The following is a 14,905-nucleotide window of genomic DNA, read 5'->3' on the forward strand; positions in this document are numbered from 1 at the left end:
TATGATTATAATTCACCAATAAAGATTGATCCTGCAAAACCTCTGGCCCCCACCCTTGACCCCAATAAAAGCAGAACCACATATGTGGCCCCAGATGTGCTGTGTAATTCCAGGACTTGCAAGTAATAAACCATGTCTCTTTAAAGTTGGCAGTACTTGCTAAGGGCATCTTGCAATCATACCGAGAACCACAAGGGCCAGTCCAGCTACAACATTGGCTATTGATAGGCTGAAACCAACACAAAACAATTCTGTAGAAAAGGACACAGAATTTCCCAGGTCAGAGAACCTGCATGAGACGGAACCTCAGTTCACCAGCCCCACTAATAAAGCTCTACTGGATGTAATGAAGTGAATTAGAATCCTTGTGCGTCAGATCAAGATGCTTCCTGGTCTAGATCTGAGTGGGGACGTGTATAGTAAGCTAGAGTAGAACAAATATACAGTGAAGGGGATGAAAGTCTCAGCTCCATCAAGGTTTCTCAAAAAATTAAAAATAGAAATACCATATGATCCAGTAATTCTATTACTGGGTATTGAAAATGAAAACACTAACCTGAAAAGATAGATGCACCCATATGTCTATTATTTGCAATAGCCAAGACATGGAAGCAACTTAAGTGCCCACTGATAGATGAATGGCTTCTTTACCCATTCATCTATCAGTGGACACTTCAGTTGCTTATGTATAGTATAAATATACATAGTGGAATATTACACAGCCATAAAAGGATGAGATCTTACCATTTGTGGCAATATGGATGGACCTAGAGGGTATTATGCTAAGTAAAAAGGGTCAGAAAGAGAAAGAAAAATACCATATTATTTCATTTATATGTGGAAACTTAAAAAAATGAATAAACAAAAACTAGACTCTTAAATATGGTGGTTGCCAGAGGAGAAGTGGGTGGTGGGGGGGGGGGGGGGTGAAATTGACAAAGGGTGGTATGAGGTACAAACTTCCAGTTATACAGTAAATAAGTAAGTCACGTAGATGAAAGGTATGGCATAGGGAATATAGTCTATAATATTGTAACAACCTTGTATGGTTACAGATGGTAACTATACTTATTGTGGTGAGCATTGAGTAATGTACAGAATTGCCCAATCAATATGTTGTACATCTGAAACTAATATAACATTGCATACTAACTTTATTTCAATAATTTTTTAAGAAGAAGGAAGGGGAGGAGGAGGGGGGTGGAGAAAGAAAGTCTCTGCTCCACCAAATGCTAGATTCAAACTCATCATACCCCATTCAAGGGTAGTTGAATATTCAAGAAACAAAGCAAATAAGCAAACAAATGAAATGAGGTCTTAGAAAAGGCAAGAACTGTCATGAAGCATGAGAATAAGAACTTAAGTTTGAAAACTACTTTCTGAAAGGAAGAAGGCATTCAAAACATTGATAGAGAACATCAGTTGCATGTTCTTGGAAAGATATGGAAAAGACTGGCATCTATATAAAAGAAACACAAACAACAGCAGAGACAAGGCTGAAAGTTGGTCATTCAACAAATAGTTATTGTGAGGTAGGAGATGCGCACGCACACAAAATTCAATTCCAAAAATTCCAGAATTATTTTCAAAAATAAGAATTTAAAATATGTAACTGTTGTTAAAGAGCACAATTGAGGCCACAGAAAGTCAGTTCAGAGGGATTACAAATGGAACAGACAAAATATAAAAGCAAGGGAAGAGAATGGAAACTAAAAGAAGTTTTAACCTAAATAGGGCAAAGTAAAATCAGAAAATAAACAAAAATTCTCAGATAAAATAGAACAAATTAAAAGAGAAACCATCTCCGTAGGAAAAGAAAAGGAAAAAAAGAAAGAACTGAGACTATGAAGGTAACTATGAAGGTTCTAAAAATAGAACCAAGGCCCACATATCCTAAAAATTTCTTCTCTTAATTTCCAGACTAGTGAAGAAAATATATCCCATAAAGGGATTTTCCAACCGTATTGGTTTCTAATCTAGAAGTTACAGCTCAGCATCTCATTGCCTGTTCTCATGAACAGATGCTTAGTCATGGTTTGCTTTCTTCATTTTACAAAGAGAACAGGAGCCATAAGGACCTAAAAGACAAGATTAACTAGTCAGCAACAGAGCGGAGATTACATGCCTGATTTAGAATACCAGTTTAGAAATCTTTTCAACAACATGCAATCCTTTCTTACTTGTTTACTACAAATCTGTTCAGCAAGCACTTTTGCACATGAAATCTACTTCAATTCAGCTGATTTTTTAAAATAAAAAATATAAAGGAGAATAGCACTTAACAGGCATTTGAGGAAGAAAAACAATGACTAACTTGGCCCATCTCTGTTATTTTTATTCATGACAGTTTTCCATACAGGCAGCTTGACTGTTGTTTTTTATGTCTATTGTAAATACTCAGAAAATTTCAAATGACATGTCAGATTTGTTCTGGCACTTGGACCATAGAAACTACTAGTTGAAAAATTGTGCTTGGCAATTACTTCTGATTAATAAAGTCCTTAAAGTATGCACCATAAGATTTTTGTTATTCCCTTTGAAAAAATTACTTTTAAAGGGATATTTGATACCCTCTACTCTGAACACCAGAATGCAAGCTGATACGTTATGCAAAGTACAAACTGCCTACCACAGTTTCTTGCTAAGTAGTCATTGTTTAATAATCATGTATTTGATTCTCACTTATGTTTTAGTAGATGAAATGTCTTGTGACACAGCTAATTCATGGTTTAGAAAGTGACATCATTTGGGGGAAACCTAGGGGCAAACTAAGAAGAGCTTTTGAGAGATACTCTGTTCATATCTTCTAAAAGAATACCTTCAGCTCATTCACTGTTTTCCAGATGGAGTGAAATAATGCACCATATTTTTGCTGCCTTACATGTGTTAATAGTAACACGGTGAAACCACTGCTAATTTACTTATTGTCCATCTCTTCTATCTAATGAAAATCACGGAGCCCCCACACAGGTGATTTGCTATAGAGTTTGTCTTTGTAAAAGCAACAAATGTTAGAATCTTCGAGGAAAAAAAAGCACCTTTATCTCTGGTAAGAGCAAGTGGAAGTTGTCAGATGTTTCATAATTTTTTTCATGAAAATGTCTGCTCTATTCAAAGCCGACTTTCTCATTCTAACAAAAGAGAATCAGCATGCGTTGATATGTATTAATAGCAATAATACAATATAAGGACAATTGGATAGGTTTTCTACTTGGTTCCTACTGCCTCATTCCTTACTTTGGTTTTTTTCTTTGGTTTCCTATTTTTCACAAAGAGGATTTTTGCAAAGTAAATAGAAAAGAGCAACTGTTGAAAAATTTGCAGCCAATATTTTCACTCTAGTGTGTTTTTTTTAAGTTTCTCATAATACTTTGTTTTAATAATCCTGGACAATCAAAAACTTGAAAATAAAACATCTTTAAAGAGTGAAGATGATAAAAAAATTTCTTCCATGATAAGTTAATTTTTAAACGCAGATTTTAGATGATTAAGTATAGCGTGCTCCCATTTTATAAAATAAGAAACTCCCCCACCCCACATAAACAAATACGTATATGCATTTGTTTGCATACATATACATTTGATTATGCATATAAGATCTATATATAGATAACTTTTCTACTCTCACCTACAAGTCAACATATTCACCTAGTTTTCTTTCCTCTTACCTGGTTCCACATTCTTGTTTTCCTTTGCTGGTTTCTCTTCAGTCCTCTAAATTTCTAATTCAGCCAAAGATTCGTTTAAATCTATTCTCATCTCACCTACAACAACTTCCTCGGTGATTTCGTCTACTCTTTATCTTAAATATATCTAAAGAAGTTTTATTTTTTTTTAACGTTTATTTATTTTTGAGACAGAGAGAGACAGAGCATGAACAGGGGAGGGGCAGAGAGAGAGGGAGACACAGAATCTGAAACAGGCTGCAGGTTCTGAGCCATCAGCCCAGAGCCCGACACGGGGCTCGAACTCACAGTCCGTGAGATCATGACCTGAGCCGAAGTCGGACGCTTAACCGACCAAGCCACCCAGGTGCCCCTATCTTAAATATATCTATATGCCGATGACCCCAGGCTGATATCTTTATTCTGGATCTCTTCCCTGACTCCAAACTCATATCCAACTGCCTACTATTTCACTGCATGTCTAAAATTAAACTTCTGATGTTTTAAACCATACCAAATTTTTCCAACAGTCCCTCCATCTCACTTTATGACAACTATGTCTTTTCTGGTTCCTTAGGGTTAAAAACTGGGAGGCATCCATGAGGTGCCTGGGTGGCTCAGTCGGTTGAATGTCCGACTCGATGTCGGCTCAGGTCATGATTTGTGGGTTCAAGCCCCGCATTGGGTTCTGTGCTGACAACATGGAGCCTGCTTGGAATTCTCTGTCTTCCACTCTCTCTGCCCCTCCCTCTTCGTGCTCTCTCTCTCTCTTTTTCAAAAGTAAATAAACTTTTAAAAATTGGGGGACATCCTTGAATCTCTTCTTTGTTCCATACCCCACATCTAAACCATTGCTGGTCTTCCCTTCAAATCATACTGAGAATTGAATTACAGTCGTCCCTTGTTGTTATCTGTTGTTTTGCTCTCTGCAGTGTCTGTTACCCACAGTCAACCACAGTTTGGAAGCAGATGATCCTCCTGACGAATCATCAGAAGTTCAATAGTAGCCTAATGCTACCTCACAGTGCCTGCATCATTCAACTCATGGCATCTCCTCATGTGGCATTGTATCATCTCACCTCATCACAAGAAGAGTGAGTACAGTACATTAAGATATTCAGAGAAAGAGACAGAAAGACCACATTCATATAACTTTTATTATTGTATATTGCCATAATCATTCTATTTTGTTATCAGTTGTTGTTAATCTTTTACTGTGTCCAATTTATAAATTAAACTTTATCATAGGTGTTTTATGTATAGGAAAAAAAAACAGTATACATAAGGTTCAGGACTATCTGGGGTTTGGGGCATCCACAGGGGTCTTGGAACAAATCCCCCATGGATACAGGGGCAGAGGACTACTGTCCTAGGATTTCTAGGACTACACTGGTACAAACCTATTTCTGAATTATTGGAAGTCTTTGTTGTCTTCCTGAGTAACACTTTACCCCTTCAGTCTTTTTTTCAACACAGCCAGCATGACCCTTTATAGCCAGACTTTTTTGTCACTCTTTTAAAAAAAAAAAAATGCCCCTGTGTTGTTTTTTTCCTTCTGCCTCAGAGCAAAAAATCAAAGTACTTCCTATGACATGTATCCTTGCCCCCTCCCCAACCCCATACCACCTGGTAATAATATCACTTCCTTTTTTATCTTTCTTTCCACTTCATTCACACAAATCTTCTTACTGTCTATAAACCTCTAGTCACACTCTCAGTTCAGATTGTTTGCTCTTGTTATTCTATCTGCTGGAATGTTCTTTTTCAGAGATCTGCGTGGCTTGACTTATCAATTCCTCTATAAAGTTTTCCCAGCCACCCAATCTAAGATTTCAATACGTACTCCCCTAACACTTCCTATCTCCATGCTAATGTCACTTTTCTCCTTACCACTTATCATTATATTTTTTCACTTAATTTTTTATGTACGTTTTTAATCAGACTATAAGCTTCATAAAGGAAGATAATTTTGTTGTTGTTCTCTCCTACATCCTGGGTGCCTACAATAGTTCCTGGCACATGAGAGGCATTCAGTAAATACTAATAATCATTCTATCCAGGAAATAGATTGGAAAATGTGAAGTGGGAAATTTTTAGTCCCTTTTACATCTTTTTACTTTATTTTCCATATATGTTCCAAAAATAGTATGATGCAAAATTTCTCTGTGGTAAAATTGGAAGTCCTAACATTTTTTCTCACTGGTAGACAATTTCAAAATTTAAGTTCTAAATACTTGTCAGATCATGTTCTTATAGATCTCCAAATAGGAAGCATTGCTAATTGTTTCCATAGGTAAAACCAATGACTTATTATTATAACTCAGGACAACTTGGCAACCACGATGATTTATTTATCCTAGGCTAAGGAGGTTTTAGGCTGGCTTTCATTTCAGGCCCATCTGTAAGTGAAGACTCCATCAGAGGACCTAGGCAGCAAGAAGGCTGTATAGGATGGAGCTCCAAAAACAGCCATAGGGTGATTCCCAACCCCAAGTAGTCACTGACACTCATATTTTGAAGGGATGCTAGATATTTTATATATCCAAAGTCCAGAGAAGATATAATGCATGCCAAAATTTACATAAAAAATAGCCAACTCAGCTGGGATTAGACTGGAAACCTCCTGATACCATAGGTGAGTGTTTTTTCTTCCATGATTCTACTTACTAAGCATCAAATTAAAGCCCAATTTTAGAGTAGATTTTATGTTTGCCCATCACATCAGTACATACCTTGCCATTCCCTTCAAGTTAGAGCATTCATGTTATGTCTCTGGGGGAGTGGGGTGGATGGCTTTCATTTAACTGTCTGTATTTCTCTGCCTTGTAACACATAAAAGGGATTGCTGAAAAAATAAATAAAACCACTGAAAGCAACTAAAAGTAATGAAAAAGTTATGAAAAAAAGTAATGAAAAGTTCTGCTCTAAATTTCAACCTTTTAAATCAAAGTTTTTAAGTTAGTTTTTGAATGTTTAAAAAATGTTGACACTGTAAAAATTTTTTTAATCAAAAGACTTTGGATAAAAAATTGAGTAGAGATCAAATGTGTTCACAGGTGCATCCCTCATCATCCTTTCTTTTTTGGTTTTACTAGTCAGAAAGATTTATATGCAAGAATTTACTCTGAGAAAAATCGGTGTTGGGGAAGGGGAAAGGAGAGGCAGGCACCTCTTTGCTTAACTGGCCATTGGTGGAGTCCTCTATTAGCTGTTGGTGTTTCTGCTGATAACCAGTGACTGGTCATGGATAGCTCTACATAGCAGGTGAACTGGCTCTTATTAGGACACATGAGATTCTAATGATGTCACACTCTCCTGAGGTGACCACCAGTCTCTCTTACTACCTCATCTACCTGCCTTTATCACCTTTTCCTTCACATTTTCACCCAGGAGAAATCAGTTCAATGTGAAACTCAAGGGTAGTAGGCACCCACACTGCAGAAGGTAGAAGGTAAAGGAGGCACCCACACTGTAACATATGCATATTAATGCCTTGCATCTCTCTGAGTTTTATACAATACCTTAATTGGCTGTTCCTCAAAATATTCCATTGCCAATCATTCTGTGGAGGGAGATCCTTGGTACTACAAAACTCTTCCTCTAACCCCTGAGCATAGTTGTCTTCAAGACTTATTTGCTCCCCATCATAGTCTAGTTTCAGCAATAAAGCCTAAAACCTCCAAATCAGCAGAAGATGCTGTTGATTCCATCAGAGAGAAGTATCCTCAGTGGTAGTCAATTGTTCAAGTATTTATGGTGAGTACTTTGAGGCTGCTAGGAGAACTTCTCTGCAAACCCCTTTTGGGACTTTCAATGGACTGTTGACCATGACCATAGACTAATCACATAGACTAATCGCAGTGTTTGGGTTGTTTCAAACTAACTATGCCTAGAACATCAAAGCTGGCTTCTCTGTCTATTCTTTGCATTTTTATTATTCTCAACTACCAACCAAAATGCAAAGTCAACTAGTCATCTATACTGTATTATGTGCAGACACTCTTCTAGGCATTGTGTATACAGAAGTAACACAAGAGTACACGGAACTATTATACATTATAGTAATAAACTGTAGCTAGTGTATTAAGAAATCTCTAATCTAGGTACAATCTATGTTTTCTCTTAAATTCATTTTTTTTGTGTGTCTTAAAGGGAAGAGTCCATAATTCTCTGATACTTGCTGTTTAATAAATGTTAGCTTCTCCATGTTTAAAACTCCAGTCTCAGGGGCGCCTGGGTGGCTCAGTCAGTTAAGCATCTGTCTTTGGCTCAGGTCATGATCTCGTGGTCCGTGGGTTCGAGCCCCGCGTCGGGCTCTGTGCTAACAGCTCAGAGCCTGGAGCCTGCTTCAGATTCTGTGTCTCCCTCTCTCTCTGACCCTCCCCTGTTCATGCTCTCTCTCTCTCTGTCTCAAAAATAAATAAATGTTAAAAAGATTAAACAAAAATAAAAGTCTAGTCTCATACCTGATTCACAGCCTTACAGCTCTCTTTTTCACCTATAGGCAGTTGTTGGAAGCAGCAAGGAGTGAGAGACAAGAAGACACATGTCTCTTTTTGCAACTTTTGTTGTCACTTTTTTTTTTTTTTTTTTTTTTGCAAATGCTTTGTTGTGGCTGGTACCTTTTACATGGCAAGTATCCATATTCTGCCACTCATGTCAGGCCCTGGTATGAGATTTTCACAGGACATTCTGAGGTTTTTGACCATAGACCCTCATAATGTGGGAGATTATTCTACCTCTTTTGTTGCCTCTGCTCCCTTTACCAGTGGTACACTCCATGGCCTCCCCTGGCCACTGTCCCATGGTTGGACACAAGCAAAACAGCTAAAGCCCATCTACCTTATGAGGTGTCTACTCATGGGAAACATTCACATATCTGCCTCAACTATCAGTAGGATCACAGATGAGTCCAATGTTATTTGTTCTCTCCTCTTGTGAAGTCATTGCCATCTTTAGTTAGGCACATTGACACAACAACCTTGAGTAGATACACAATGGGGAATGGAATGCTGATACTTCTTTCTTGCAGACACCCCCAATTTCTAACCTTTATCATACTTGGCTTTGGGGGAGGGATGAATAAGAGCCTCCTCCCTCTCTGTTCCCCACCCATTTCTATAGATTCTTTATGGGGTGGTTGTATATATTATGGTACTGAGAGTAGGGCCAGTTTTGTTTCCTCTGAATAAGCCTTGAAGAGGATTGTCTGCTCTCATTGTAGATTTTTTTTTACATTGATATTTCTTAACAAAGAAAAATATATAAGGATATTTAATAATATCTCCTGTTTTCAAGTGCAAACAAGTTGCCAACTCTAGCCTAAATCCCAATCAACATTCTATAGCAACCCAACAATAAATGGCAAATATCAGATAAAATACATATGAAAATGAAGCTAGGTTATGTCAGCGCTGTCAGACTGAGAAGTTATAAAAGCTCTCGTTGAGAACACATTTAACTGACACCCAAATGACCAGATGGACCAATGATAGAGAGATCTCAGGGGAGGAGGGCAAAGATAATTATAAGCAGAGATAATAACTAGTGAGAAAGTAAAAACTTCCAAGATTGAGTGTTAATCTAGCATATATGAACAAAAGAAAAAAAATCAGTGTGACTGTAGCAAAATTTCAGAGCAGAAGGATAGGAAATTGGTTGAAGAGGTAGACAAAGAGAGGCAATGGTGGCTTAAATTAGGGTTATAGAGTTTACTACACTGAATTGTGACATAGTTCAAAGTATACTTAAAAAATTGCCGATGGATTAGATGTAGGTACAAACAGCAAGAGAAAAAGGAAAATTAAAAAAAAAAAGTCCTTGGTGTTTTACTTCAACAGCCATAAGGATGATGATGCAACCTACTGAAATGACAAGACTAGGGGCAAAATAGATTGTTCTTGCTGTTTGTATTAGTTGGATAGGGCTGCCGTGTCAAAGTAGCACAGACTTGGCAGCTTGAACAGAAACATATGTGCACAGTTCTGGAGGCTGGACGTCTGAGCCCAAGGGGTCAGCAAGGTTTGTTTCTTGTGAGGCCTCTCTCCTTGGCTGGTAGATGGGCATTTCTTCCTGTGTCATTGCAGCCTTCCAACTGCATGTGTCTGTGACCAATGTTCTTTTCTCCTGTAAGAACATCAGTCATATTGGACTGGAGCCCACTCTAATGACAAGTATAATTTAATCATCTATTTAAGGACCATATCTCCAAATGTAATTACATTCTGAGGTACTAGGGGATGGGTAACATCCAAATTTTTAAGGGACATAATTCAGTTCATAATGTTGTTATTAATATGTAAGTATTTGGTGGGAGAAAATGAAGGAAAATCAAGAGTTCTGTTTTGAAAATGACTTTAGAACATTTAAAAAGAGATAAGGCAGGGGTGCCTGGCTGGCTCGGTCGGTACAGTGTGCAGCTCCTGATATCGGGTCATGAGTTTAAGCCCCACAATGGGTGTAGAGACTGCTTAAAAATAAAGTATTTGTATTTTATTTTTTTTTATGTTCATTTATTTTTGAGACAGAGAGAGACAGAGCATGAACGGTAGAGGGGCAGAGAGAGGGAGACACAGAATCTGAAGCAGGCTCCAGGCTCTGAGCTGTCAGCACAGAGCCTGACACGGGGCTTGAACTCACAGACCGTGAGATCATGACCTAGGCCGAAGTCGGGAGCTCAACCAACTGAGCCACCCAGGCGCCCCTAAAATATTTTTAAAGAAGAGAGAGAGAGAGAGAGAGAGAGGGCAGTCATTGTAAATGGAAGCTTCATACATCTTATACTAGCATTGGCTTTCCTCTATTTCACCAAGTGCCTCTTGATAACATAACCCCCTTTTCATGGAAATGTGTTTTTTTTAATTTTTTTTAATGTTTATTTATTTTTGAGAGAGAGAGAGTGACAGCAGGGGAGGGGCAGAGAGAGGGAGACACAGGATCCAAAGCAGGCTCCAGGCTCCGAGCTGTCAGCACAGAGCCCGACGTGAAGCTCACAAGCCATGACATCATGACCTGAACTGAAGTCTGATGCTCAAGCGACTGAGACCCCCAGGCGCCCCATGAAAAAATTTTTATATACAGTTTGTGCCCACGGTCTAACCTCACCTCCATGCTGATGCCTTCTTCTGTTTTTGGTTCATAAGTTTTTCTCTCTTGAGACCTGTTGACACCTGTTTCTTAACTCCTCTCCCCACTTGAACGACTTCCATCACTCTGGGTGTGACTTCAACACAGATGGGGAGAAGCCTCCCAACATAACAGTCTCCTTACTCCTAAATGTTTTGGACTATCACAACCTTAAACTCTACCTCACTTTACCCTTCTCTCAAATTACCACAGCTTTCAAGTACTCAGTGGAGAGTCATTGGCACGTACGATGTGTCATCCTCCTGAGAAGTGCTGAGAATATACAAAGATGGGTAATACTCGCTTTCTGCTCTCAAAGAGTTTGGGTCTTGAGAAGGAAGAAAAGAAGTAAAAAATGGTCTTATACGATATATTTGTTATTTATTTATTTACTCAACAAAAATTAAACAATACTAGCTAACATTCCTGAGGGCTATCATTGCTTTACATGCTTAACAAAGATTAACTCACTTAATCCTCACAAAAATCCTATGAGGTAGGACCTCTCATCATCCCTGTTTTTACAACTGAAAACAAACAAACTGAAAACAAACTGAAATACTCACTGAAAAAGGTGAGTATTAAGAGGTCAAATAAGTTGGCCAAAGTTACACAGCCTGTAAGTATCAAAGCTGGGATATGAACCTAAGTAGTCTGGCTCCAGAGTCCATTCAATCACTACACCACGCTGTCTTTTCTGTAAATACAATTGCACAGTGACTCTAAATTGACATCCTTGAAATGATACCTATGTTCTGATGATGCCTAGAAAAAGAAATGGCAACTCTGCTATGTAGTCAGGCTAGTGTAGGGTGCAGAGTGAGCCACTCGTTGGCCTGACAATTTGGCAGCCAGCCATGCCCTGGCCTTCTCAGAGAGACAAAGAGGAGTTTGGGCACCAGAAGGTTAGGATTTTGTTAATGGTGTTGGAATAACATGCAATATACTTTACTGGCACTTTGGCGAATCCACCACCTTCTCAAGAGCTCTCTTTTACTTATCATGGCCATGCGGGACTTGCCCCGGAAGTGTTTAATGCACCTGACTGAGGGTAAATGGAGCAAGAATACTAGGAAGGAAAAGCCAGAAGAGGGATGGAGCCTGCCATTCCTGATAACATAACAGGTGCAACCACAGCACGGTTCCTTCTGCCTCCCAATTAAAATAGATCCCATTTCTCTGCAAGGAAAACTCCTGCTCTGACTCTATACTGCTTGGATTCAGCAGCCACACTTGAAGTGAAAACTAAATTTGGAACCTCTTCAGAAAAAAGAAATTGGACACAGTCCAAGGACAGTCAGAAAGTGAATGAACATCTTTTTGAAAATTTTGTTGATGATGGAAAAGCTGGCACAGGAAATGAGGCAGCAAACCTATCTCTTGTAACAGGGAATCAAATGTGCACGACAACATCCTTGGTTTTATAATGGATTATTTGTGTCTTTACTCTTAGTGCTTTCAGGGAATACATTTACTGAGAGATAATCACCTTTGTATCTCTACACTAGGCACTATGGGAATAGGAATGGATTTAGATCTTAGGTATTCATTTGGGGCAGAATCGCTGTGGAGGAGAAGGCATGTGACTCATGCCTTGAAAGAGGAGGAATATTTGGCTAAGTGACAAAGTACACACTTTAAGAGAGGATACAACATGAACCAAGGCACTGAGAAAAGAATAAGTCAATACTAAGTATACGAAGAGTCTTGTCTGTTTCATTTAGAGAGAGTTCGGAGGACATTTAAGGATTATTGGCATATTGTGAAGTTTGTAGCATATAGTGGAAGGTTAGGAACACTAGTTCTGAATCACATAACCTTGGATATGGCTCAGTTTTGCGAAACAGAAGCAGTAAGACTCAAGCCAAGTCAGGTTACCTCTCATAATCTCAATCCCCCCCCCCTTTTTTTTTACCTCAGTGAATTAAATGAAATAATGTAATTCATTTGGCACAATACTTTGGAAGACATTTGCTTTTATTGTTTTCACCCTCATTATTATTTTTCTAAAAGTAGCAAAAGAGCTGATATGTAGGAAGACCTTGAATGATGTATGAGGCTGACTTTGATAGTGCTAGATTCTTGATCAGTGCTAGATTCTTGAGCATAGTAAAGCACTTCTGAATAAAGTGATAAGATTTCATCTGATAGCACACTGAAACTAAATTAGAAAAGAATAAGAATATATGGCTTCGACCTCTTGTCAGGGATATGAATCTTCATAAAGATAGGCTCCCTAATTAAAGAATGAAAAAAAAACCCTCCTGTTTTTTAAGAAATACTCTGTGTAAAAGTACTAAGGATGTGATGTTCAAAGTGGGGACTACATCTAACACTGCTGTATGATAGGAAAGTTGTGAAGAGAGTGGATCCTAAGAGTTCTCATTACCAAGAGATTATTTTTCCCTTTATTATTTTCTTTCTTTTCTTTTTATTGTACCTAAATGAAAAAATGTATGTAGGCTGAACCAATGGTGGTATTCATGTCGCAACATTTGTAAATCAAATCATCATGCTGTATGCCTTAAACTTATACGGTGATGTGATATATGTCAATTATTTCTCAATAAAACTGGAAAGAAATCCAATGTTTCAATAATCTAGACACTTAAACTGCTCCTCTTTTCCTTTTTTCTGACTGTTTGGGGCCATCTTATTAATTATACACATATTCAAAGGCACAAAGAAGGGGCTTGGGAAGGAGGTAGAAAACAAATTAGATTTTTCTACTTGCCTGGAGAAGTGTAACACTATTGACCAACTCAGGACATCTTTGTGGCTCTCATTGTTTCTTAATACTCCCTTTTCCCTGAAAGTATTTTATGGATTACTCTCCCATGCTTTGGAGGAAGGGTCAGTGAAGGAAATAACCACACAATGGATAATTGTGCAATTTCAGAGCACAACTCTCTGGTACATATTAAATATTTTGTATTTAATTAGTAGTTTAATAGATCAAATTGCATATTATTCTGATTATGCAAAGCTGCACTGAAAATAAATGATGCATGTACCTCATTCTTTTTATAAGAACACTACTAATTACTAAATAATGGTTTAATGATTTGCAACTGGGTTAACCACATACATGGCATATTTTAATATACCAATTTTATATCAGTCCAAGCCAGTAAATAATCAAAGATAATCTTCAAATGCATATATTTAATACAGATCCATAATCTCCACCAGTTGGAAAATAGGATTGCCTGATTTACACTCACGTTTAGTTAAAAAAAAATCCTGTTACTACTAGAGTAACTAAATTTTCTTTAGCCAATTCAAATTTTCTTTGCATTTTTTCTTGTCTTAAATGTTGATTCTTTATTTGCAAAATGTGAAAAGTCATCATATCATGAAATTATTTGAGTAGGAACTTTATACATGTTTTCTGCTGGTTGTGAAAAAATTAATCAAGCCTCTAGCCTAATTTAAATGAATCTATTTGTATTACTATAATGGCATATCAATCAGGCAGGATAGCAGCTTAATTTTTCCTTAGTAATTCATTTATTTGTATAAGATTTATACTCAAATTCATGCTGTTGGGAGTCACAGTCATTGTCAGTCTTATCGAAGATTTCCTTCAATATTCCTTGCAATCTTATTGGTGTCACATTTTGAGTACACATTCCAGTTCTATCATTCAAAAATTTTACTACATTTTGGTTTGCACAGATGGAGTAAAAAAAAAAGTAACTAAGACAGTGGTTAAAAAATAAAACATTTCTGTTTCTTCAAGAGATTTTAAAAGATTAGAGAATATAAAGACTAGTAACGATTTTTCTTACCTTTCTCCACTCAGCAGTGTGACATTGGGCATTTACACTCCTACATGGCATCAGTATAGAATGCGAGCATCTCTTTGAAATCAGATATTTCTGTGGCCTGTCAGATTCTAGGGAGGTTGAAAAAAAGAGCTGGCTGGGTGAAATGAACATAGCGGGGAATTATGGGAAATGTAGTAAGAAACAGTAACATAATAGCAGGGATAAAAGTAAAGGGGAGAAACAAAAACGTTTGAAATGTAGAGATCCTGATATATGAACTGACTTGTCTGTACCATTGAAGTGCTCACCCAGGAGAGTCAAATAATAGGAAACATAGCAGAAGAC

General features: G+C 37.7%; 1 long non-coding RNA gene across 1 annotated transcript in view; it reads right to left on the reverse strand.

The window, feature by feature from the left end:
- The window catches only part of LOC147578997 (uncharacterized), a 123,546-nt gene extending 108,858 nt beyond the window's left edge, over positions 1 to 14,688 (reverse strand). The window contains exon 1 of the long non-coding RNA XR_015253110.1: positions 14,582 to 14,688. This is a non-coding gene — a long non-coding RNA (uncharacterized LOC147578997). The remainder of the gene's footprint in view (positions 1 to 14,581) is intronic.
- Between the last annotated feature and the right edge of the window lie 217 nt (positions 14,689 to 14,905).

The sequence above is a fragment of the Puma concolor genome, chromosome B4 (genome assembly GCF_028749965.1).
Source record: "Puma concolor isolate L17-30 chromosome B4, mPumCon1.1.hap2, whole genome shotgun sequence".
Classification (NCBI taxonomy): domain Eukaryota; kingdom Metazoa; phylum Chordata; class Mammalia; order Carnivora; family Felidae; genus Puma; species Puma concolor.